This window comes from Oreochromis aureus, linkage group 1 (genome assembly GCF_013358895.1).
Source record: "Oreochromis aureus strain Israel breed Guangdong linkage group 1, ZZ_aureus, whole genome shotgun sequence".
Classification (NCBI taxonomy): domain Eukaryota; kingdom Metazoa; phylum Chordata; class Actinopteri; order Cichliformes; family Cichlidae; genus Oreochromis; species Oreochromis aureus.
Window position 1 is genome coordinate 19,062,497 of NC_052942.1, and position 22,788 is coordinate 19,085,284.

At 39.7% G+C, this 22,788-nt stretch overlaps 1 protein-coding gene across 2 annotated transcripts in view; it reads left to right on the plus strand.

Moving 5' to 3' along the window:
- Positions 1–22,788, plus strand: part of ankrd11 (ankyrin repeat domain 11) — a 105,582-nt gene that overhangs the window by 11,503 nt on the left and 71,291 nt on the right. For both annotated transcript variants that reach the window (XM_039609772.1, XM_039609777.1), the window contains exon 2: positions 14,113–14,192. The gene's annotated coding sequence lies outside the window, so the exon portion shown is untranslated. The remainder of the gene's footprint in view (positions 1–14,112; positions 14,193–22,788) is intronic.

Sequence of the window (22,788 nt, forward strand, 5' to 3'; positions counted from 1 at the left end):
TGTCCTATAAATATACTACCTTGTTTTTGTGCCCATCTGTGTGTTTCTGAGGATGTGTGTGTGTGTGTGTGTGTGTGACTGTGTCACTCATACTCCCTGCATTGAATCTTTTTATAGAAACGGCAGCTAGCAGTGTAATCTCTGGTGTGGATGTAGGACAGTCTTTTATTCCTCCTCATTACTTATGCAAAGCCAGTTTTCACCCACAATCAGCATAGCCTGTTTTGAATGTACAGTTTGTTTTTTTTTTAGAAAAAGGTGTTGGAGGAGGACCACATTGGTGCTTTAAAGTTTTAGTACTACTACTAGAAATTGTGCATGTGTGCGATCTTGTTGCTTCTCCTTTTAATATAATTCTGTTTTCAATTTGAAAACCTATTGCCTCATTTTCCAATGCATAATTATCTTGCAGGATTCTGTTTACATTAGTTTTGTGAGCACAGCACAGTTTTGTTGTTTTTTTTTGTTTGTTTTTTTAATACTGATATGGACATTACAGTCATCCTCCAACAAGCACCTCTAAGACATGTAGAAAAATATGGTTTTTATTATTTAGCAAGCAAGCTCTCAAGGCTTTGATATTGGTGCCAAACCCTTAATTGTTTTTAACAGGGAAAAAAACGCAAATCTTGAGAACTTCTAATGTGCTTCTGTTTTAAAGTGCCCGTTTAATTTGATGCAATTTTTGTCAGAAATTATTGATACTTAAGATTTCATTATAACCGGTAAGCTTTTGGGATCATTAGGTGTCGTTATTTATGTTAAAAGAGCGTTTGCAGAAGGATATAAAAAATAAACTTTTTAAAACAGACCTGTTTTGCTCATATCCTGCTGCATATTTTTATTTTTGGAATCTGGCTTTGCATAATTTGTTGTTCAAAATCATGCTTAGAGGTAGAGGTCCTTAGTTCATCCTTTGTCTGAAACAAAACATATTAGCTTCCTTTAAGCTGTCTATCTTCTGATTGGTTGCACCTTGCAAACAAAAGGTTCGAACAGTGAATGGATGGAGCTGCTGTGCTTAGAGAGCTGTGTGCTTTTGTCATTAGGGATATCCTGTCTTACTGGTATTAAATCAAACAAAGAGTAGAAAGAGAAACTCTGAAATTGAGGGTTTAGATTAGTCTAAACCATGAGATTTATAACTTGTACATACACACACCTTACTATTTGACACTGGCAATTTAATTGCATGTAAATAATGACAGAAAATAATGAAAAGCATAGTAAATTCATTTTAACGCTAGTGAGTCTTTTTTCATGGTCACTTCTCTGGGGTTTTTGGTCCTTCAGAATAAATAAAGGTTTAATAATGTCTCGTTTGCCTCCTTTGCCATGCCAGCGCAACGTAATTTGATTGTTGATTTGTACTTGTATGGATATGCTCTTCATGTAGCCATTTGCCACAAATGTATGCTTGTCATACTCACGTGCAACATATCTGTTTAATTTCATCATATCGCCCTCTGTGATTCCTGGATAGATGATATTGTCTGCTGAACTCAGCCCCGCTGTGCGCTGTTATGCTGCTCTCTCACACATTTGGCTCGACTCCACTCATGTCCTCTCGCTTTCCACATCCCAGCCCTCTGTTCTCTCCCTTCTCTCCTGCTTCCACTTTGCCTCAGCCACCATTTCCTTCGCATTTCAGAGCCCAGAAATATGCTTGCACACTGCATCCTCATATGCTCATCTACCCTCTCTCTGACAGTCTCCTCCCCCATCTCCACCTCTATGCAGTAGCCTTGGTTCCTCAGGAAGCACTGTGTGCAGGAAGCTAAGGGCGTTGAACCTAACTGTTTGCCTTGTTTCCTACCATGACAACAACGATAGTAAATTATAAGCACACACCAACAGGATTAATGTACAGGAATGCAAGTCAAAAGGCTGGTGGATTTTGATGTCTTAGCATAGGCACTATATAAAACTGAGGGTGAAGCTGACTGTTTCATTTTTACTGAGCATAATATAATCAGAATGTAAGTATAAAGAGCTGCCCAACAGCAGTTAAAGGTTTATGCATTTCTGGATTTTTATATTTCTACAGGATGAGTATGTGTCTTGTTGTTTTTTTTGTTTTGTTTTGTTTCGTTTTAAATCAGTTACCTTTGCTTCATATAGGGAGCTTTAGGTAGAAAGATTTGTGTGAGGTGAGGGGAACAATTTTCACTCACGTACAAGTGCACCTTGATGAATAAAATCAGTGCTGTGTTGTAATACTGCCGTTGCTGTTCTCTTGGTGATGTATAAATAGTATTTTTTTTTGAGTATTAAATGGCCACTATCCAGAGTGCTGTGTTTTTCTGCTCTAGTGAGTGCATGGCAGTCATACCTCCACAGAAAGATTGGAGAGAGTTAGTAGCTTGGTTTTCATCCGTGATATTAAAGCGCTCTGCAGCAGCCTCGTGTGCAATTTGTCTTCTTGCGTCTTAGGAGTAAGAGTAAAAAAAAAAAATACACAATGCTCGTGGGGTGTATGTGTTCATGATATATATCCTTTATCAGGATACTGCATGTTGTCATAGCATTTTTAGCTTCAGTGACAGATCTTTAGAGGGTAGTATTTGCTTAACGGAAACATATATAGCCAGAGACTAATGTAGCTGTTTCTCCACGCTTTCCAGTAGTTTCCCTGCTTTAATGCATACACACTGTGTTGGTGCTTAGACAGCTTCCTAATGAGAACGAAATGGGAAATCTAAGAGAAACAGTGTTTGTGTGTGGCTGAATAGAGATGCTGCCAGTAAACTCAACAGAATATGTGGAAAGTCTGAAATGGCTTCTTGTGAATTGTGTGGTTTCGTGCAGTTACTCTTACAAGTATATAGACTAGCGTGTGTCTTCATACCTGTTTTCACTCATGATTCTTGTTGTTTCACTCACATGTGGCACACAACAGGAGATGCTTCCTATCAGACCTAATCTGATATCTAATACTGAAAATGCTCCATGATGAGTGTTTGTCTTCTAACTTTCAATAACCTGGGTTACTAGGCATACAATGAAATGCATGTTGGTCTAATCCTGATTCAAAAATCTGACTGGGTATTGCCAGTAATGGGTGCCAGTCTGTTGACTCAAGTTCTATGTCGTTCCTTGTTTACTTCGTCACATGTCAGATGCAGCTCACGGGAGGGCTAATGAAGCATAGAAGAAGCTAACAGCAAAGAGGCAGCAGATTAGAGATATTTCGTGCCTGCTTCACTAACTTTTATTTCTATGTTTGCAAAAGTTTTTTACTTAACTGCAAACTGTGGTGATGTCAAGGGGGTCATGAATGAAAAGCTCCAGCGATGATGCCTTGGCTTCTCTTAGTCTCTTCAGTCAGATATTTTAATAGGCAGATGCTTTTAGTACTAATTGGGAAGCTTTTATTAATAGTATAGTATTAATATAATGTGTATGGTTTTTTTGTGTATGTGTATGTAAAAGATGTAGAGAATTGCTGTACATTTTAAAATGCATATCTGAATATAAAGTTTAACTTACAAAACTTACAACGTTCACATATGCTGTGGCCCTTTGGATGTACTCGGTATGTCCATACGATAGTCAGACTTTTTTACTACATTTTCAAGCATGTTTGGAGTCAATGTAGCCAATGCTGTTATGCTACATACTGTCAAACTCAGAAATCCCTTCTTTCTACTAGCACATATATCTGATGAAAGGCTGCAGAATTAAAGCACTTCTAAATGGGATGATTCTTTTTGATACACCCCTTAATCTCACTATTGCAGTATTTTAGCTCCACAAATTTTTTTGTGTGTCTGTGTAAGTACTTGATAACTATGACTTGCAGAGTTGTTTTGACTTTTGACTATGTTCTCATGTATTATTTTACTAATAAATACAAATTTAGTTCTTGCATATTTTTGGATGTCTTTATTTGTTACAGGCTTTCGCGTTTAAGTCAAGCCTGATGTTATCTTAAGGCACTGGACTCATTCATTTCTATTGCTTGTGCCGCGCAAATGCGCAATCTCACCAGCGAGGATTGCTCGAGCATGCTGCGGTGTGACATACTTTCCCGCAACCAGTAAAAACGAAGCCTACAGCTGCGCAAAGTTCAACCACACGATTCACTATTAGGGATAGTTACAAAGCTTTCTTCTTTTTGAATGCAAGATACATGTTGTTTTGTTTGTCTTGTATTATGTTTTGTAATAATAAAAAAAAAAAAAAATTGCTCAACGTAAAAAAGACGTACAAGAGGAGCGCAGTGGCCAGCGCAACACAAATTTTGGGCCATTCGCTCTAGCTAGCAGTCAGACCATGCCGCATCCTATGTGAAAGAGCCTTTAGACATAAAAGAATAATCCTCAGTCTCTTACCAGCATATAAAATGCAGTATTATTTTAATATGCTATTGTGTCCATATTCTGTATCAGCAGATACCTGAAGTCAAATTTGTCAAGTTAGACTGGTGCCTCCCTAACTTTTGCATTCGCCATTCTTAAAACCAACCCAAATCAACTATGTTGGTCATCAAATGGACTCTGTTAGTAGGGTTAAATATCTACTCCCACTGCGTTGGACATTGGCATTTTTAAATGCTCTGTTGTCAGTTAATGTGTAGGTTTTAGTGCATTTGACAATGGCTCATGTCAGCTATGTGGATTCTATCACACATCAATGCTGCAGATCTGTACTGTCCAATAATTGTTCTTATCATGTTATCTGTATCTTCTAGAGAGGCATGCTGTTTTATGGAGAACAGACTGTGTGTTTAAAGAAATCCATTTCATAACCGTGTGTAGAACTGGCAAGCAGGCTTTGTAGCTGGATATTTGATTTAGTGTATGTGTTGAGACAATGTGTGTCAGCTGGAGATATTTATTAAATGCCTGCTTTTTACTGGCTAAGAAATGTGTGGGTGAGCGGATGGCTGCAGGCTTTTAGAACCAACACAGTTGACTCGTTCTGTGGTGTTAGAGCATGTGCGGGTGTTTATGTACCATGTGCTGCTACTCCTCCATTTCCAATATTCATAGAGCTCTGTCTTTCACTGAAACCATGGCAACAGAAAATGACAAATGGCAGAACTGTGGAAATGCTCAGGTTGTGTGCGAGGCTTAATGGCAGAGCAAGCTTTCTCGGTTTAAACATTTTTTTTTTTTTTTTTGTAAATTGCATCAGTGAACACCATGGCTGGCCTTTTCTTACTCTACAATCCTATTGTTTAACACGAACGGCACAATAAATACATTTTTCATTTTGCAGTCCCATATCTTAGCTTTTAGTTTAGTATGTTTGCAGACAGCAGTGTATGTAGTTTTTGTCCGTCAGACATTGCGGCGCAATTTTCGGCTTTGTGTGTCTTTTAAAAAAGACGAGCAGGAAATATTTGTTTATGTGAACTGTGTGAAACTAGCCTACAGCTTTATGTGAGGAAAAGCCATTTCTAATAAATGGAACAAAAATATTTCAGATGAACAAATAGTAACATGCTGGTTTTCATACTACAGACTATAGGTGTAATGTGATCTTATTGTATGTGTTTGCAATAGAAAGATCCTAAGGAAGAGACTAAAGGTTTGTGTGTGAGAGAGAGAGAATACCTGAAATTTTAAGCTTAAGGAAGGGGGTCCTATGAAAACCCCCTTTTAAATGACATTCCATATCACATGATATGAAGAAAGGAAGAGAAGAAACAAGCATAGCGTAGCAGGAATGTACTGATGGAGAGAATGGGTCTGAAAGGCACTGCTGTTTTTGGCAGTTTTTTCTGGAGCATCAACCAGTGCCTCTGCTGTAAAATAGGACAGTGGCAGGCCAGCAAATCCACCCACTCCAGCCCACACCATGTTGACACCGATGTGCAGGTTTATATAGCAAAATATAGCAAGGGTTCTTAGAAGAAAACGTGTTTTGGATTTAACGTATTTGAAATCAGTCACTGTGTGAAATGGATATATGTGACCATGACTCCCTACAGCACCTGTTTGCAATGTTGTTATGATTTTAGCAGCTGTATATTAAGAAATTATTAGGAACATAAGACTTTCCTTGCTCCTCATTTTCATGTCTTTAACTACTGAACTCTAGTAATGTTTAGTATTCATTCTGACTGCAAAAAGTGGCTATTTTTAGCTTTAGATTGGACAAATCTTGCTCAGTCTACTTTTCTCACACCCACACTTGTAACATATGAACACAAGTTGCATGCTCTTTTATTTTTCTCCTTTGTTTATATGGATCCCTGTGATGATTAACCAGTTGGAATCCCATGGATGTTTCACCTAGTGAGATAAGATTGTCCTCTGCTGTAATCTTTGCTCTCGTGATGAGACCTTGGATTCAAATTTTCATTTTTAAAGAGCACGTCTGAAATATGAATGTCCCAGCTATAGTGCTTTCATTGCGGTCCTTCATTTTAATTCTGTCTCTATTGGATAAAAGGCTCACTGGAAATGATCAGTTTTTACAGTAAAACGAGAAGCATTCCTTTTCTGAAGACCACCCTGTATATGCCCTAGCTGTATATTAAGAACACATGCAAGCTTCATCTCGAGTCCAGCATTTGAAAAGATGTATTTTGAATGTGAGGATTTTTTTTTCCTCAGTCCAGAGAGCTTGTTACCTTGACAACAGCAGTGGATCCGTAGTGAGGGGAGCTGAGCATGTGAGCTGAGCTTGCCGCGGCATGGCTGTGCCGAACAAACAAGCGCTGTCGCTAACTGTGTCACGAGTGCTGCTGCTGCTGCTGCTGCTGCTGCTGCCTTCTCATTGCAGCCCTTCTCCCCCTCCCCTCACTCCTTTCTTTTGATATCAGGCTTTTATTTAGCTGGTTTGTTGTTCAGCTGGTATCCACCCTTCACAGCCCTCCAACAGACTCACCTTCTTATGTTTTCTAAAGAAGCAGTTTGTCCCAACTCCCTGCTTCCTTATTCACCCACTTATTCTGTTTATTTTTCCTCCGTTCTTCCATGCTGAAGCATGAATGTATGTGGTGTTTATATTTTTTATTTATTCATTTATTTTTTAAATAGAGCTTCAAATGATGGCATATGCATTGGTGGCTCGTGCTGGACATGTATAGGATCGCTGTGCTCTGGTCCCTCCCTGCAGAAACCAGCCTTTATCAATAATGTAGATGTTTTTGAAGAGGAGATGTGTGGTGTGCATCTCTTTTTCTCTCTCCTCCCCTTGGCCCATCCTCCCTCCCCACAGCTGTCTACCCACACCCTCCAGTATCAGGTTTCCCCTCCAGTGTTTGCGCATAGAGGAGCAGATGACTGAATCTAATTAGTTAAAATATTACAATAAGGCCTGATACCTGATGCTTTGACATACTGCAGGCTGAACCCAGGCTGTTCTGCTGAGCTGCTGTTGCTTCATATTGTTTATCTCAGACTTGATATAAGCACGGGTTTATCATCAACACCAGGCACCCTTCAGTTGCTATTAATGGTTTACATGTGATGTTACATCCATATGGGGACCCCCCACCTCAAGGGCAAAGCAAGACTTTATTTCAGTACAAGCCAATTTTATTTTTATCAGGTTTGTTTTGGCAAAATGGTGGTTGCAGATAGTTATTCCAGGGTTTCCACCAGAAAAGTCATTAAGGCTGGTTGCTGTGACTGGGGATCAGGGAGGGTGGGTTGCAATTTAATGTTACATTCAATTACTGTGGCGTTATCCACCCGTGAAACAGTAATTGTGTGCCACAGACGGAACAGCAGACACAGTGGGTGAGAGGGTGACAGAGTTTGTTTGTTTGTTTTTACCCTTTTCCTGAACTTTGTACAGTGTGGAATTTGTGGACATATGTGAGCAGATGTCTGTTGAACAGGTAAAACTATATTAAGTTACTAAGCGAAGAGGCTCATCTAATTGTGGCTTTGATTTAAAAAATATTTATATACATGATGCTTAATCATAGTACTTGAGGTGCAAACTTCTGTTCAGTTAAATGTACTAATGACTTGCCATTTACTTTGATCACAGCTCCCTGCAAACAGAGTATTGCAGCTAAAAGCTAACCCACCCTTATGAACCCTCCTTCTTCGTGAATGGTGGATCATCTAAAGCTGCGAGAATATTTTGGGGGGAACTGAAAATAAGGTTTAATTAGATTTACAACATAGGAAAAAGAATTACATATAGAGATCAGTGACGGGGTATGGGACGAAGTATGGGAGAATGCTAAATCTCTGAGCGTCTGTAATAAAGTAAAGGCAGTCCAAATCAAAATCCATACACAGAGTTCACATATCACCATCTCAACGCCATAAATACAATTCAGACCTTTCTCCACTGTGCCCTAAATGTAAAATGGAGGTGGGCAACCTAACGCACTGTCTATGGTCCTGCCGGAAAATACAACAATTCTGGTCTCTTATAAAGTGCAAACTGGATAAGATCTTCGCCACTGACACTGAATGCAATCCACTGTGCATGCTGCTTGGAGTGGCAAATGATAAAATCAGGGGGAAGTTTGGAAAGCAGCTCTATGCGTTGTTAACATTCTGTGCAAGGAAATGTATCCTCTTGAACTGGATCACGGACACGGCACCATCTAAAACTCAATGGCACCCGACGGTACTGGAATATGTGTCACTAGATTTCTTAACATGTAGGCTACACAGTAGGGACAAAAAGTTTCATAAAATATGGGACCCATTTATGGCGTATGTTGGTTTGGATATCTCTGCTATTTTCTCATGGGCCCTGATGTAATGCAAGCAGATCACTGCTATTTTACATATATATATATATATTGTTAATCGTATCTCATAATTAAAATGTCTGGATTTTCCATTTATTTCTTTGTATTCATGAGCCGGGTTGTTTGTCTGTTTGTTTTGTTTTGTTTGTTTTGTTTTGTTCTACTATGTTGGTTTTAGAGCAGAGTGATATGGCCAAAAAGATTTATCACAATATACATTTGAAAATTTGCGATAACGATATAACTGACGATATAATTGATGCGAGACAAAATACAACTCCACAACTTTACTAGCGCAAAAAAACCCCCATTCATTTATTTTCACTTAAACAAGCAACTGTTTTTTATATGCATTAAAGCTATATAAAAATTTAACAGTGCAAATGTAAATTCCTTGCTGAAAGTTTAACCAAAAGGCATTTCCAGTAGAAATGGGCTGACATATCCTGAGCATAACCATGTATAATATCCACTGAAGTTAAAAAGAGGTGCTTTGCAACATTAAATTGCAGTGTGCCAAATAAAAAAGCCAAATATGTATTTTTCGGACCATAAGGTGCACGGGATTATAAGGCACATTAAGAGAAACAAAACAGTCAGATAAATCAAACTTTATTCAACTCATTCTTCTTGCTTCCTCCACTTCTGTACCATTGATTCATTAATGCTGTATTCTATCACAGCTGCTCTATTCCTGTGTTGTTGCAGTATATTAATGACTAACCTCGTATTGTGGATGGATTATCTCAGTTGTTCTCCTGACTGAAGTTTGGTCCGTTTACAGCATCCTGCCATGCGATTGCACTTGTCCCTAACCACCAGGAACCCTCACGTTAACTTTTATCGAGTGGAAAAAAGTTAGCGTTCATCCTCCAGCTTCACTGTTTATGTTATGCTAACATAGCTGTGTCGCTAGCGATCACATAGCACATCATTATATACCAGCTAGCCCAACTTCAGTAACCCTACAAACGTCACTGCTGTTTAGTTTCCTGTCTTCATTTATGTTGGAAGTGATAGAAGAGCTGTACGTTTGAACTTTTTCAGAAATCTCGCAGTCAGAACATGCTATCTCATGCTTAGGTAACTAGCGAAACTTGTGAGCTAACTTCCGCTAGCTTCCTGCTAACTTCTGCTAGCTTCCTGCTAACTTCTAACTCCGATAAATGTAATAAAGTCTGTTTTCATGGATGCCAGGATGTTAAACACCTAGTAAAGCAGCAATGCTGATCGTTTTATTAAAGATGAAAGAATTTAGACAGTTTTTAACTCTCAGTGATGCTGTGTTTGTTTGACTTTGGGACCTTAAGCGGACGGAGTTTAGGACCCAGGTTACTCCCAGATTTACGAGCACCTTAGTCCGACAAATACAGCAATAATGACGGCCCGCTTGCATGTTCTACAAAAAAATGTGCTTTGTTGTGTATCTGATGGACAAACACCAAACCAGTTCCACATCACTGAAGTTGCACCATTTTTACAAACCAATTCTGGTTCATCCGTTTCACTCAACAATCGACCATGTGCGTATGAAAACAAAGGCATTGCGCATGCGCGTTTTACCCATATTCTATCGCGATATTTCATTTTCTTATCGTTGCCTAACATTGTACCAGTATTACCGTGAACGGTATAATATGGCCCAGCCCTAGTTGGTTTTGTCTTGTTTAATTTTGGTGTCAGTGTAAAGTTTAAAATTCAATAAACATACAGTTACAAAAGATTTACAACATAGGGTAGTTAGTCTAAATATTACTGCTTTGTCTCTACTGCTCTGCTGTTCTCTCTGCAGTGATCCTGAAAATAACCTCACATGAATCAATGTAAAGTACCTACCTAATGTTGTCTTAGCATAACGGTTCTAGTGTAAGTGGAGGGATTATCCACAAGACGTATGTATATAAGTGGCCCTCTGGAAGGACCTTGCTGTTTTTAGTGATTGAAATATTGATCGCATATACCCAAAAATTGTTCGTAGAGTTCTGTTTTTTGAGACATGACATGACAGATGGAAGAACTGACCTGTTGTTTGTTGGCCATTGTGCTGGAGTTGTTTTGATGTGCAGGTCTCTATACTCAGGGGTGCACATAAGTGGTCCGCAGGTGATCTCTTTGTCTCTGATGATCTAAGTGAAATGCAAAAGAAATCTCCATACATAGCTCTTGAGATGTCTTTTTTTTGTCAGATGCACTAGCATTGGTTCACCCCATTCCATGTGTTCATTATTTCTAGTTTTTGCAGTACAGCATCTGTGATATCAAAGAAAAACACAACTTTTTGTTTCAGTCTCTTACCTCAGTAAAGTCCTGCAGTATTTCTGGTCTGAATGCCCTTGCACGATGCCTATGTGGCCTGTGACACTCTTTATGAAATCAGACAAGGGCCTGAGCTGTTGTTCCAGGTTGGCTTTCAGCTGCCTCTGATCTGCTCTATGATAGGACCAGCCAGCCAGACACAGGGCTGACTGGAGAGGTGTGCTATAGCCTTGGGGAGCACTGTCGAGTTTGTGTTTCATGGTCCAGACTTCTGATGAAAAACAAGTAGTGATTCAGGTTTGCAGAAAGTGAAGCAAAAAGATATCTGTGCCCTGAAACCTGTGTTAAAACTTGCCTGTCCTCCTTAATCCCAAAACATCCAGAGAAGGCCTTTCTCTTTACACAAAGAGAAAACGCACTTCAGGTGCCACTAGTGGTCATTCACATGGAACTGGTCTCTGTCCTCACTGCACACAGTGAGTCTAGTCTTAAGTTTAAACGGCAGGACATTTGCAGTGTTGATACAGTTGACGAGATGGTTAGGTAAGTAAAGCTCTCTAAACTATGCCTCCATCTTTTTTATTTTTTTATTTTGCTGCAACCAAATGTTTGAGTCAGTCTAAGCGCAGTGCTATTCTCCAAGCTCCAGTGAAGAGATTTATCTCTTTCATCAGTCATAGTCTGTCAGCATCAAAGACGGGCTCTGATTCTTGTTGAAGGTCACCGTTAAAACCAGGGCTGGTCTCACTAGCTCGCTCACCTTAGAGCAGGGTTTAGAAAAGCTTGTAGAAGTGCACACATGTTGTAGCTTATTGCACCGTGCCTCACATATTCTTCTGTTCCTCGCTGACATGTGACCTGCATTGCTGCAATAAAGTTGGCGAAGCAATCTGAAACACACTGCTGATATTTCAGCAGCTTGATAATGGTGACAGTGAAGATGCAGAAGTGAATATGCAGACCTGTTGTCATGGTGATGCAGAGCTAGAAATGTCTTGTAATTATGCATGATCATGTTAAATGTTTGAAGTCAGCTCTGCATAGTTTGAAGGCGAGGCTTTTTACTAAGTGGAGTTAAGTGGAGCCACACTTTAAGCAGGTGTTTCAACCTGTTGATTTGCATTAGTATAGAAACAAATCTTACACAGTTGTATAGAAAACATGAAAACATGTGTCAGCGTTTGGAGACTTCTACTGTCAAAAGTTAGGCTTTTATGGGACTGATGTCAGTCAGGTTAATGTTTTGTCTAAATTTGCCTGTTCAGTAGATTTTGTGCGTGTGCAGCACATATGTGTCACTCTCTCATGCTCTCCTGGTGTAGCTTAGTCAACGCTCTTTATCTAAGAAGAAACCATCAGTAAGAAGTTTGTCGGTTCCAGTAGGTAAACAACTGTTCCACCTTGGTGTTAGTTGGCTTTTGTTTCCTGAGCAATGCACACATATTTTGTGATTTCATGTGAGCTGATTTCATAGGCTGTGCACAAAGATGATGATCCATTTTTATTTTTTGCTTATTTCTTTGGCACCTGTTTGATCATCTCCCTGAAGATGGATATCTGTCATCTGTTCTGCACCATAGTTGAACTTATTATGTCACTCGTATTTCCTTAGCAGTTTCTTCTAAAAGAATCTGTGCAAAGGGACAGGTCGGCTGTCTTTTTTTTTCTGTTTAACAGAGTATAATTAAAATATAAAACACTACTCTCTTTGACATACTCAACAATACAGGCTGAGCAGAATCAAATATGCATGTGCAGATACAGTCAGTCATTTTTTTAAGCAATGTATGTGTCTGCAGAAGCATTTTATAGAAGCCTGACAAAAAATCTCAAATCTTACATAGTTCTCTGGAGAAAGTAGTAGTGGTTGAGTCATGCTCAAAACAAGTTGTTTGTGCAACATGTTGTCTGACTTTGTTAAACAGTACAAATAGCTGGTCTGAGTTGTCATGCTGAAAGGGAAAGGAATGGGGATATTTTATTTATTTTTTAATTTATTTTTTTAACAATAAGGGAACATATTTTCATTGTCTCTGGAGTGACACAATGCAGTGTTTTACTATATTGTACAGATGACAGTTGTTAAATTTCAAACACTTTTATTCTTAGTAATATGGTGTGTTAAGCACTATAATGTGACTTGACAGATTAACCTTATTTACCAAAGTTGGCTTTGATTTCATCGTTATGGTCTTTGTCAGTTGTTTTTTTGTTGTTGGTTTTTTTTTTGTTGTGATCAATAAGATGGATTGTCCTTATCCTGTATTCCAAACTCTGGGAGGGTAGTGTTGTACTCCCTGTCTGGATTGTAACAATCCATCAATCCTGTACTTCCCGCTGGGAAAGCCCCACAGGTTCCACTCCAGTACAAACACAAATGCACATCTAACCATCATCCTCCTTACCACTCAGGCCCTCCTAGGGAGGTCTGACCTTAATCCTGTCTTGCATTCACACTTGCCACCCTGCCTGTGCTAAAACTGAAAACAAGATGCTATTGAATTTTTCCTTTTAGTCCTGTTATAATGCATTAAAGCATATGAAATGATGAAATACGTGTGGGTTCAAATTGGAGTTTTGTCCCAAAATCACTGGAATGCCAAACCCAACACTGGGCCCCTGTTAAATACCCTCCCATGTCCCGCTGCCTAAATCCTGATAAACCCTTGTCCTCATTGTGTGGTTGGACTGGGGGCAGGGCCAACAGCAGTACACTGACTTCAGGATTTCTCTGTATGCCATTACTTGTTGACCTGTTGCTGACCTATTTCATATAGTCACTTGTTGTTCAGAGGTTGAATTTTTTTCCAGACTTGAAAACCATACAGTCATAAAAAGGATACTGGTGCATGGAAATTCAAATTGCGTGGACATGACATGTCCAGGCGTGGAAGGTTAAGGATAAGGAAAAGTTTATCTTTGTAACATATTGAAATCACTTTGAAGCACATGAGTTAACATGTTTTGGATAAGACAACGATGGGAGTATCTGGTGTTCAGTTGGAGGAGCAAATGTGGGGACAAAATGCTTCACTGCCTTTCTCAGTTAAATAACTAAGAGATCCTTTGAGGATAAATTTTACCCTCTCTGTCCATCTGAGTGTGTTGCATAAAAATGTGAGACTGCTTGTGTTTTCCTGTTCAATAATTTTATATATATATTTCTTTTTATCCTTTTTCAGGATTCGTGGATTCTGAAGCAGCAGGTGTATTTTCTATTTGGATTTTAGCCCACTGACATTCTCCTACAGCCATGGAATCGGTATGTTGACAAATACAATTTTTTACTTGGTCTTTTTAGGCCTCTTTCACTGAACCTCTGTTAGCGAGAAGTTTCTTCTTAAAAAGATGTTTTATGGCTGTTTGTTTCTTATGAGGGCTTTTTGGGATTGGGAAGCATGTTGTGTGAAAAGACATTCTTTACGAGGAGAACACAGGAATCAAATGATATTCACATGGAGAAGTGTTCAGGTGTTTGCTATGGATTGGATAGTTAGCTGCTTCTCTGAATTGACCTCTCTTTAGTTTAGGTGACCCTGTATTCATAGCTTATTCTCCTGAAGTTCTTGACTAATTTGATTGTGATATATTTGTAGAGCACCCCCAAGCATTAGATTTGGATATGTTGCAAGTAAACTTGTTGTCTAGCATGAAAAGCATTCAGATGGGTTTGTTGTTAGTCCCCCTTCAACGTTGTTAGCTCTCCTTACAGGAAAATTGAAGCTTACTGCTGACACGTAATGCAAACCTAAAATAACACAGAATTTAATCAAGTAGATTGGCTTAACTGTTGCAGATGGCTTTTCTCGCTGTTTGAGTGTCATTCATTTTTAATATTACTGCATCAGTTTTTTAGTTTTTAACAGCTTTAAAGGTAGGCAGATGATATGATCTTGTGTAAAACCAGTTTCTATTAAAGAAAAATGGCATATACGGCATCAAGTTGTCAGCATGAACCTCCACGTGGTTTCATGCTGACCGCTAACTACAAAAATAGGAAAGGATGTCATTTTCATGGGATTTGCAGTTTTTTATTTCCCCCAAAGCCTATCAAAGCTCCACTGGTGCTATGGCATCATCATATGGTATGTTTTAATGCATTACTGGCTAAATTGAAATAAACATCACAATTGTGTTAACTGTTTCTGTGATGGCAAACATGTTTTGTTGCAGTGCAGCTTATGTACTTAACAATGGTTTGTTTTATTTTTAAAAAGCAAACTTTGTTATTCAGAATTTTTACTTTTGCTGCAAATATATATCAGTTATAAAATGCCCTTTTTCCTACTTATCATTAGACCCTTTACATGCACATATGTGCTTAAAAGCTACAAGTAGTAGCATTTACTCTGTATTGTTAGGCATGCATGAGACTGTGCAGGAGATGCTTGTACCAACAGGCAGGCTGAAAGCTCAGCAGCCCCTGAGCTCTATCCATTGGAATGCATGTATTAAGAATAGGGCTTAGTGCAAGCCTAACCTCTGCTTTCCTGTCCCATTGTCAAAGGCTGTGTGTGTGTGTGTGTGTGTGTGTGTGTGTGTGTGTGTGTGTGTGTGTGTGTGTGTGTAAAAGTAGGTCACAGCTTCTGTAGTGCAGAACTAGCATGTGTCCAACAAAAGCCCTCCGTTACCCTCTATCTGTCTCACTCACACATGCATTGCACATGCACAAACACATCTTTATGTTTGGTTAATGCGACTAGCTGAGAGCACAACCCATTTTATTGTACTTCTATCAACAAACACACACTACCTTGTGGCAGGAAATGCAGTAAAGTTGGTAGCAGTTAAATATAATTCACAGATGAGATTAAAATAAAAGGGCAAAAAATAGTTGAATGTGTCGTCATTGTTTGTTTGTTTTTGATTTTTTTTTAATCAGCTGTCGAAGGTTCAGCGTCTGGACCCTCTGCACTGCCCGACACCCAACAGCTGCGAGGCTGCCTATGCACCTCTTCTTCTGCACAAATTCGTCTCTCTCTGTTTTTGACTAGCTTGCGCTTCCTCCCCATCCGCCTCTCTCGTGTCTCTGTGCCTGTGGCCGTGCACTAGCAAGAGCAGCTTCTGTTTACCTCTCCGAGCTGCCTATATCTGCTTACTGTCAGTGGAAACCAAGGAAACTGATCACAAAGCTTATTATGGTGCCAGGAGTGGAACACATGGTGTGTGTGTGTGTGTGTGTGTGTGTGTGTGTGTGTGTGTGTGTGTGTGTGTGTGTGTGTGTGTGTGTGTGTGTGTGTGTGTGTGTGTGTGTGTGTGTGTGTGTGTGTGTGTGTGTGTGTGTGTGTGTGTGTGTGAGCTGAACACACATGCACACACACAAACCAGCTCTTTGCCACTCTCCTCCTCCCTCTCCTCATGTGATGCTGATCACATGGTTTCCAGGCAAGCAGCTCAGTAAATCAGAATCAGACTTTTATTTTTAACTGCTTTAAATCCTCCACCTGGTCTCCGTGGTTAGCAGAATTGACTGAGGTTCCTGGTGATTACTTGTTCTTTTCTTTGCCCTGTATGTTTCTTATTACCAACATGACTGTTTTGGTGTCATGTCTGCATGAGTTGTCTGCGTGAGTTTTATGTGGGGCTAACAGTGATCTGCTCGTACAAATGGTGCAGACATCATTTTAGCATTATCTTTTCTCACATTCATTTCTCTCGGCCTGTAGTAGAGATTCCTGATCAAGATCGTGTAGCCGAATGGGTTGCATAACGAGCACAGATTTCAAATATGTTTGTAGAACTACGTTTATGAGCTAGTGTCTTGTGTGAACTATGACCACCATTTATCTGTCGTCACTAGTAACCACCAGAAATACCAGCCAGTTAATCCAATTTTCTGTTGATTTTTTTTTATTATTATATGCAATTCCAGTTTTCTGTTGGTCGATGCCACCTACCACTAGCAGCCTCAACAGACGGCTGTGCCCCTCTTTCCTTCTGTGTCTGGAAATTGTAAACAAGCAAGGTGAAAAGTAAGCAGATGACAGCTGAGTGAAGCAGCCAGTTCTGCAGCACTTTGTTGTAGAAAATGAGCGGTTGTATGTTGGCTGTGTCCGAGTAAACTGACACATGCGTAGCAGCATTCTGCACAGGCAGTGTGGACACTAACCTGTAACAACGAAAGGCTGCTGGCACACTAGATAAAGTAATCTGAAGTTGTGTAGCTGAAGCCCCATCCACATATGAAGTGATAGACTTGTCGTGTCTATCCAGTGGCAATTCCAGGTTCGATTGCTGATTAACCAGTATCAGAGGTATCCTTTGATATGCCTTTTGTCACCTGAAGTCAGGTTTGACTTTATGGTCTCTGGCCAGTATGTTGCAATTAACCACGTTTTGTGTGGACAGGAAGAACCACACAGATCTGCAGCATTTAAAATATGATTTGACTATCGAAGGATGCTAAATTCACATGCAGCACATGATTGTATCGTGTTTCAAATGTTTTCTTGTTTTTAGTCTTTCTCTGCTTTAAACAACTGATAAATTAGTCATCAGAAACATTCCTAAGTGATGGGAATGTGTCTTTACTGCATGGCTTCTGTCTCAGTCTATGCTGTAGCCAGCCATCAGCAGTGCTGATATAATTCTTTTATCTTTCAAAAGAGGAGCTGAGAGGGGAGATGTCTGGGTGTTCGATTTGGTGCAGATGAAAGGGAAAAATTCTTGTAATCACACCACCTCCACTGGCTCCCTCACAACTCCCCTTCTATCTCCTCTTCCTTCTCTAAAGCAGGGCTTGTTCCTCAGTGGGGATTAGTGTGAGCGGCAGCTCTGAACAGGGAAGTGGGCCCTGCCAGTCACATTACATAACTCGCCCCCGCTACTGCGGCTCGGCATGGCCCGGCTGGAGAGACGACCATAGAGGCTTTGTTTTCCCAGCCTTCCCTTTTCCTCTCCTGTGCTACTGCTCCTCCTCCCCATGAAGCAAACTGCATACTGATGCTGTATAGAAGGAGCCTGTTTACAGGGAACAGGCAAAGCACTGTGGTATGGAGTGTGGAGAAATACGCTAATAGCCACACTGAATGGCAGAGAGCTCACATCTTAGGCATTGGAATTTGAGGTCCGCTATAGGTTGTTGAGATTCAGGAAAATGGGAAGAGGGGGAATGCAGTACTAAGCTTAACTTCCTACCCAGCGGCTTTATATCAGCATGTTGGACTTCGACTTGCATTTGATGTGAAATATTTCAAGGATCACAGGCTGCGAGAGAGTTTAACTACTCCCTGATTGTTTTTGTGTCATTGTCCTGTGCTTTTTTAGCACACTCGCACAGACACCCTCTTCCCCACATGGCAGAATGCCATTTCTAGTGGGTAGTGAGTGGGAGGCCAGTCTTCTCCGTGTAATGAAGGTTCAGACCATTTAGCACTATGAGTGAGTGGAAGTAACTCGTAGGTGTGAGAGTGAAAAGAATACAAAGCATCGCATGGCGGCAGGCACATAAACACATCTTGCAGCATTGAGCTTGCTCCTTATTACTGCTGTTTTTTCTGCCATGAATTTGGGATAGTTAACAGATTATTTCAGTAGTGAAAAGTGGTGTAAGTAATTTGGCAGAACATGATTCACTCTTAGAAGCAATGGACATAGCAAATCCATTTATTCTGTTTGTAAGAATTTAATAGCATGTCTTTAGAGACAGTTGACAGCATATTTGCGAACCAACACATAATTGGGGGTGAAGAAGTTCAACTGTTACTACCTCTTTTCATAGATCATCGTTTTGGGGTTTTTTGGTTTTTTCATAATTTCTAACTTAATTTATGTGTCACTGTATCAAGCAGTCTAGCTATGCCAGTAGGTTTTATTTTGAATGTTCATTTATGCATGTAATTTTCAAACCACGTGCAATTACACTGGGTTTTCAAAAAAGGACTCCTATGAATTCCTAGGAGAGCAGAATTCAAATCAGCTTGTGACACCAATTTCAGCCATTTTGGAAGGTATTAAATCAACATGTAGTCCAGTTTGTTTTTGTTTTGTTTTTTCTTTTTTAATCCTCACAGAAAAATTGACACAGATAAAGTTGTATAGATTGCAGATTCTTATAAATGCCCTTTCATCAGTTTTGAAGCTACCAAACAGGAAGTGAGGTCATATCTGAGCAATGCTTTGGGCATCTTTTGTTTGTTTGTTTGTTTTTTCTCTTTGCATTTAAATTCTACAACTCTGTATTTGAACTCTGTTGGAAGCGACAAGAGAAATGTGGTCTTCTGTTTGATAACATGTCACCTTGACTTTACAATTGGGTGATTGGGTTATTTTCACAGACCACAGGCAGAGGTGATATATTCAGACCAAGCCTCAAGAAACTTATCAGATCAGAGCAACTTGGACATTTTCAGAATAGCCAGCCAAACTAAATCAAAATAATTCAACTGTTTGAGATTGCGCCCCCCCTCAAAAAAAAAAAAAAAAAAAAAAAAAAAAAAAAAATCCATTAGGAATGACCGAGGGATACTGCAAAAAGGGGAAAAAATACATTTTTCTTTTCAGCGCTTTTAACACGATTCAGATCTGGTTGCCATGGCGACTGTAACCTGCTGAACTGCTTGGCCCCCTCATCACTGCATGCTGCTATATTTCATACTGCATTTGTGCACAATCAGATTGGACATTTCTCTAATTTATTATTCTTTAGGGTTTTCTCTCTGTCTTTTTAATGTATGTTTTTGTTAAAGAATTCGTGCGTCTACAAAATGTTATACTCTTAGAAAGAGAGAGAGAGAGTGTGAGCGGCCAACGCATTCAATACTGTAAACCTAGCATTTATAGCTAATCCTGCTCCTATATTTGCTTAAAAACACACAAAATAGTGGTATCACTGCATAGCTATGAACACAGGATGTTGGTCTGCTTTCATCTATTTAAAAAGAAAAAACAAAAAAAACTTAAATCTGCTCTTGCTGGGAGGTCATGGTTGTTTCTCAGGCAGTGTTTTCCTCAAGCTAAAGTACATGTTAATACACGCACGCACAAAGAGGAAGTGTACCTGATGGTTAGACTGATTTAGGCTCACTGCTGCTTCATGATGTTGGTGGTCTATGAATTGCCAGCTACTTATTCTATCATCAGCCGGAACCCTGTATTTAAAAAAACAAAAAGTCTCCTCGCTGAGTCACATTTTCTTCTTTCACTTCTTGTTTTTCGAACTGATCTTAAACATCACATCATAGCGGCTCACTTTCATTTTTGTCATGTGGCAGTATAATTATTGTTGGATTTATTTATTGTTAGAAGACGCTTGTCATTTCAGTCATTTTGTAAAATTACAATTCTTACATTACATTACATTACGTTTTCTTACATTCTTTTTCTATAGGCAGAAATCAGTTAAAACAATAACTTCCTCCATATTCTTCTAGATTATTTGTAAAAATTGAGAGGGCTATGCTCGTCTGGTTTGTATTTGTGTACTATCTCGGCTTCATCTCTACATTTTGAGACAGGCTTGAGTGCGCTTTCAGTATGTCAGCCATGAGCCAAGTTCCCATCAAAGAGTAGCTGCTACACCAAAGACTGTGTTTAGATGTGATGGCTAATTTTAGAGCTGCTAGGCCGTTGTCCAAGGTGGGGGAGGATAAGATAACATTGAAGTAGTCCTCCCTTCCCTACACAGTTTGGTTTTGTTTGTCCATCCAATAACCCTATTTCAGCCCCTGTGGCTGTTGTGCATAAATAGAAATGCTGGGTGGTGGTGATAGTGTGTGCAAGCCTAAATCATATTCATGTTTTCAAGCTCTCAAATGTTGTCTTAGATCTCACTGACAAGTGCACAAGCAATGACACATGCTGTCGCGTGCCAACATTGTTTGATAGATTAAATAAGTGTTTGTATAATTGGTTAAGCGAACTTCAAAATTGGTGCTAAAAAAGAGGTTTTGGTTTTCCACCAAAAGGAAGCTTTTTGTAAGTGGGATTTAATATACTTAAAAAGTATTTACTAAATGGCAGAACAGGAAAAAGCATCAACTGCTTTTATGTCGGGTAACACAGACACATTTCCTTAATGGCGTGGACTAATCATGCAGATATGCATGGTCACCCTCCAAATGCCCATTGTGAGCAGGAATAACCCTTATTATTTATTATTGAAAGTGAGGACAGTGGAAAGATGACAAAGGGATTCATGTTGTCTTGTTTTCAGTTTCATGCTTCTGTGTCAGTTGTAATGGCTTAACCTGGATTAAGAGTTGGTATAAATTGCAAAACTTAACCATATGTTTTACTGTGTTTAGTTTCTGTGCTACTCGGTAAATCTCCTCTCCTAGAACAGCAGTATAAAAAAAAAAAAAAAAAAAAGGCACGCAAAGGGCCATTAAATGTTGAATGAGTGCAGAGAGCAGCTAAGATCCGTACTCTACAGTTTCTAGCCATAATAGCACCGATAATGGACTGTGTTCTGATTTGTTTATGTCAGAAAAGCATCTGGTTTCAGGAAATTTAGCCCTGAGTGGGTGTAGATATGTTATTTGTTCTTTTATTTATTTATTTTCTGCCACTGATCTGAATTTCATCCATTCAAGCCATGCTCGCACACAAACAGACCTACGAAATCCCAGTTACTCACTCACTGAGGCCGCACAACATATGTGGCAAAGCTGTCCCTGTCTGGCCCCACTCTCCAGTCCCTCTCGCAGCCACAGAGCAGTGACCTTGGTTTCAAGTAGCTATGCTCTGTTAGAAAGCCAACACCTCTCCGGGGATGGGCTGACCTTGTTGTCTGACACACTGTAAGTCTGCACGCCCCTCTCTCTGTCTCTCTCTTGTCTTTTCTCCTATTCACTCTCCCACACCTCAGCATCAACAGCCTAAACAGAGTCCTTCTGTGTTAACTTCACCTTTGCAAATGCAGAATAGTATACTGCACAGGAGTAGCCCTCTTTTGTTGTGTTGTTTCAGTACAAATGCAGCAAGACTGCAAAGGTTCAGCAGGTTTGGGCCTCTCCCTAGCCAGGTGTTCCTTCATCAGACAGCCTGTCCTCTCAGTGACAACGCATGCTTTTTATAAGGGTGCGTGCAGCAGTGCACACGGGTGTCCCCTTCCTTTCTGCCTCTGCCTTTGATTTCCTGCAGCTGTTCGGCTGTGTATGTGGCATGGATGGGTCCGAACATGAACACAACTGAAAGAGATTTTATAGGTGGAGATTTTTTTTTTTTTTTTTTATGCTTCTCTACTAAGCTTATTTCTCTACTTCAGCCTTCTTGCTTTATATTGACTCTTTCTGTGCTTTTGGTGTTTAGTGTTATTGTCGACACTAAACACCCCCTAGTTTTCACTTGTGGATACAAAAAAAATGGGGATCAGTGTTTAAGTGCACTCTAATTGTGATTATAATCATGAGTTCTGTGTCACTGACCATTCATCTAGTTCACATTAACGTCCTTAGCTTTACTGTGCTGTGTTTTGAATATTGTTGGAGATGTTTTAGAAAGGCTTCTTTAGCTTCAAGGCTTCTGAGTGGGTGTATCATTGTAGATACTTGACTGACAGCTGTGAGGCTGCAGTAGCACAAGAAAAAATAAAATGCTGGCCTTTATAACTGTAACTTCTCAGCCAAGGACAGATATCAAACATGGTCCTCAGAATCACTTCTTAGATGAAAATTCAGGCCACTAGTTTAGTTCAGTGATTGAGCAGAAGACAAATGCTATATGGCTGAAATGCAGGGGGCACCAGGTTTGAGTCCAACCAAAATGGGCAAAAATGCCCATTCAATAACAATGAACATTCTGTGACAGGCTAACTTTACTGTTCTAAACATTAAACATTTTTAAAATATAGTTATAAAAATATAGTACATAGGTCTGGAGTTTTTCTTGTAGCTGTCTTTTCTTATGTTCTGTGTGAA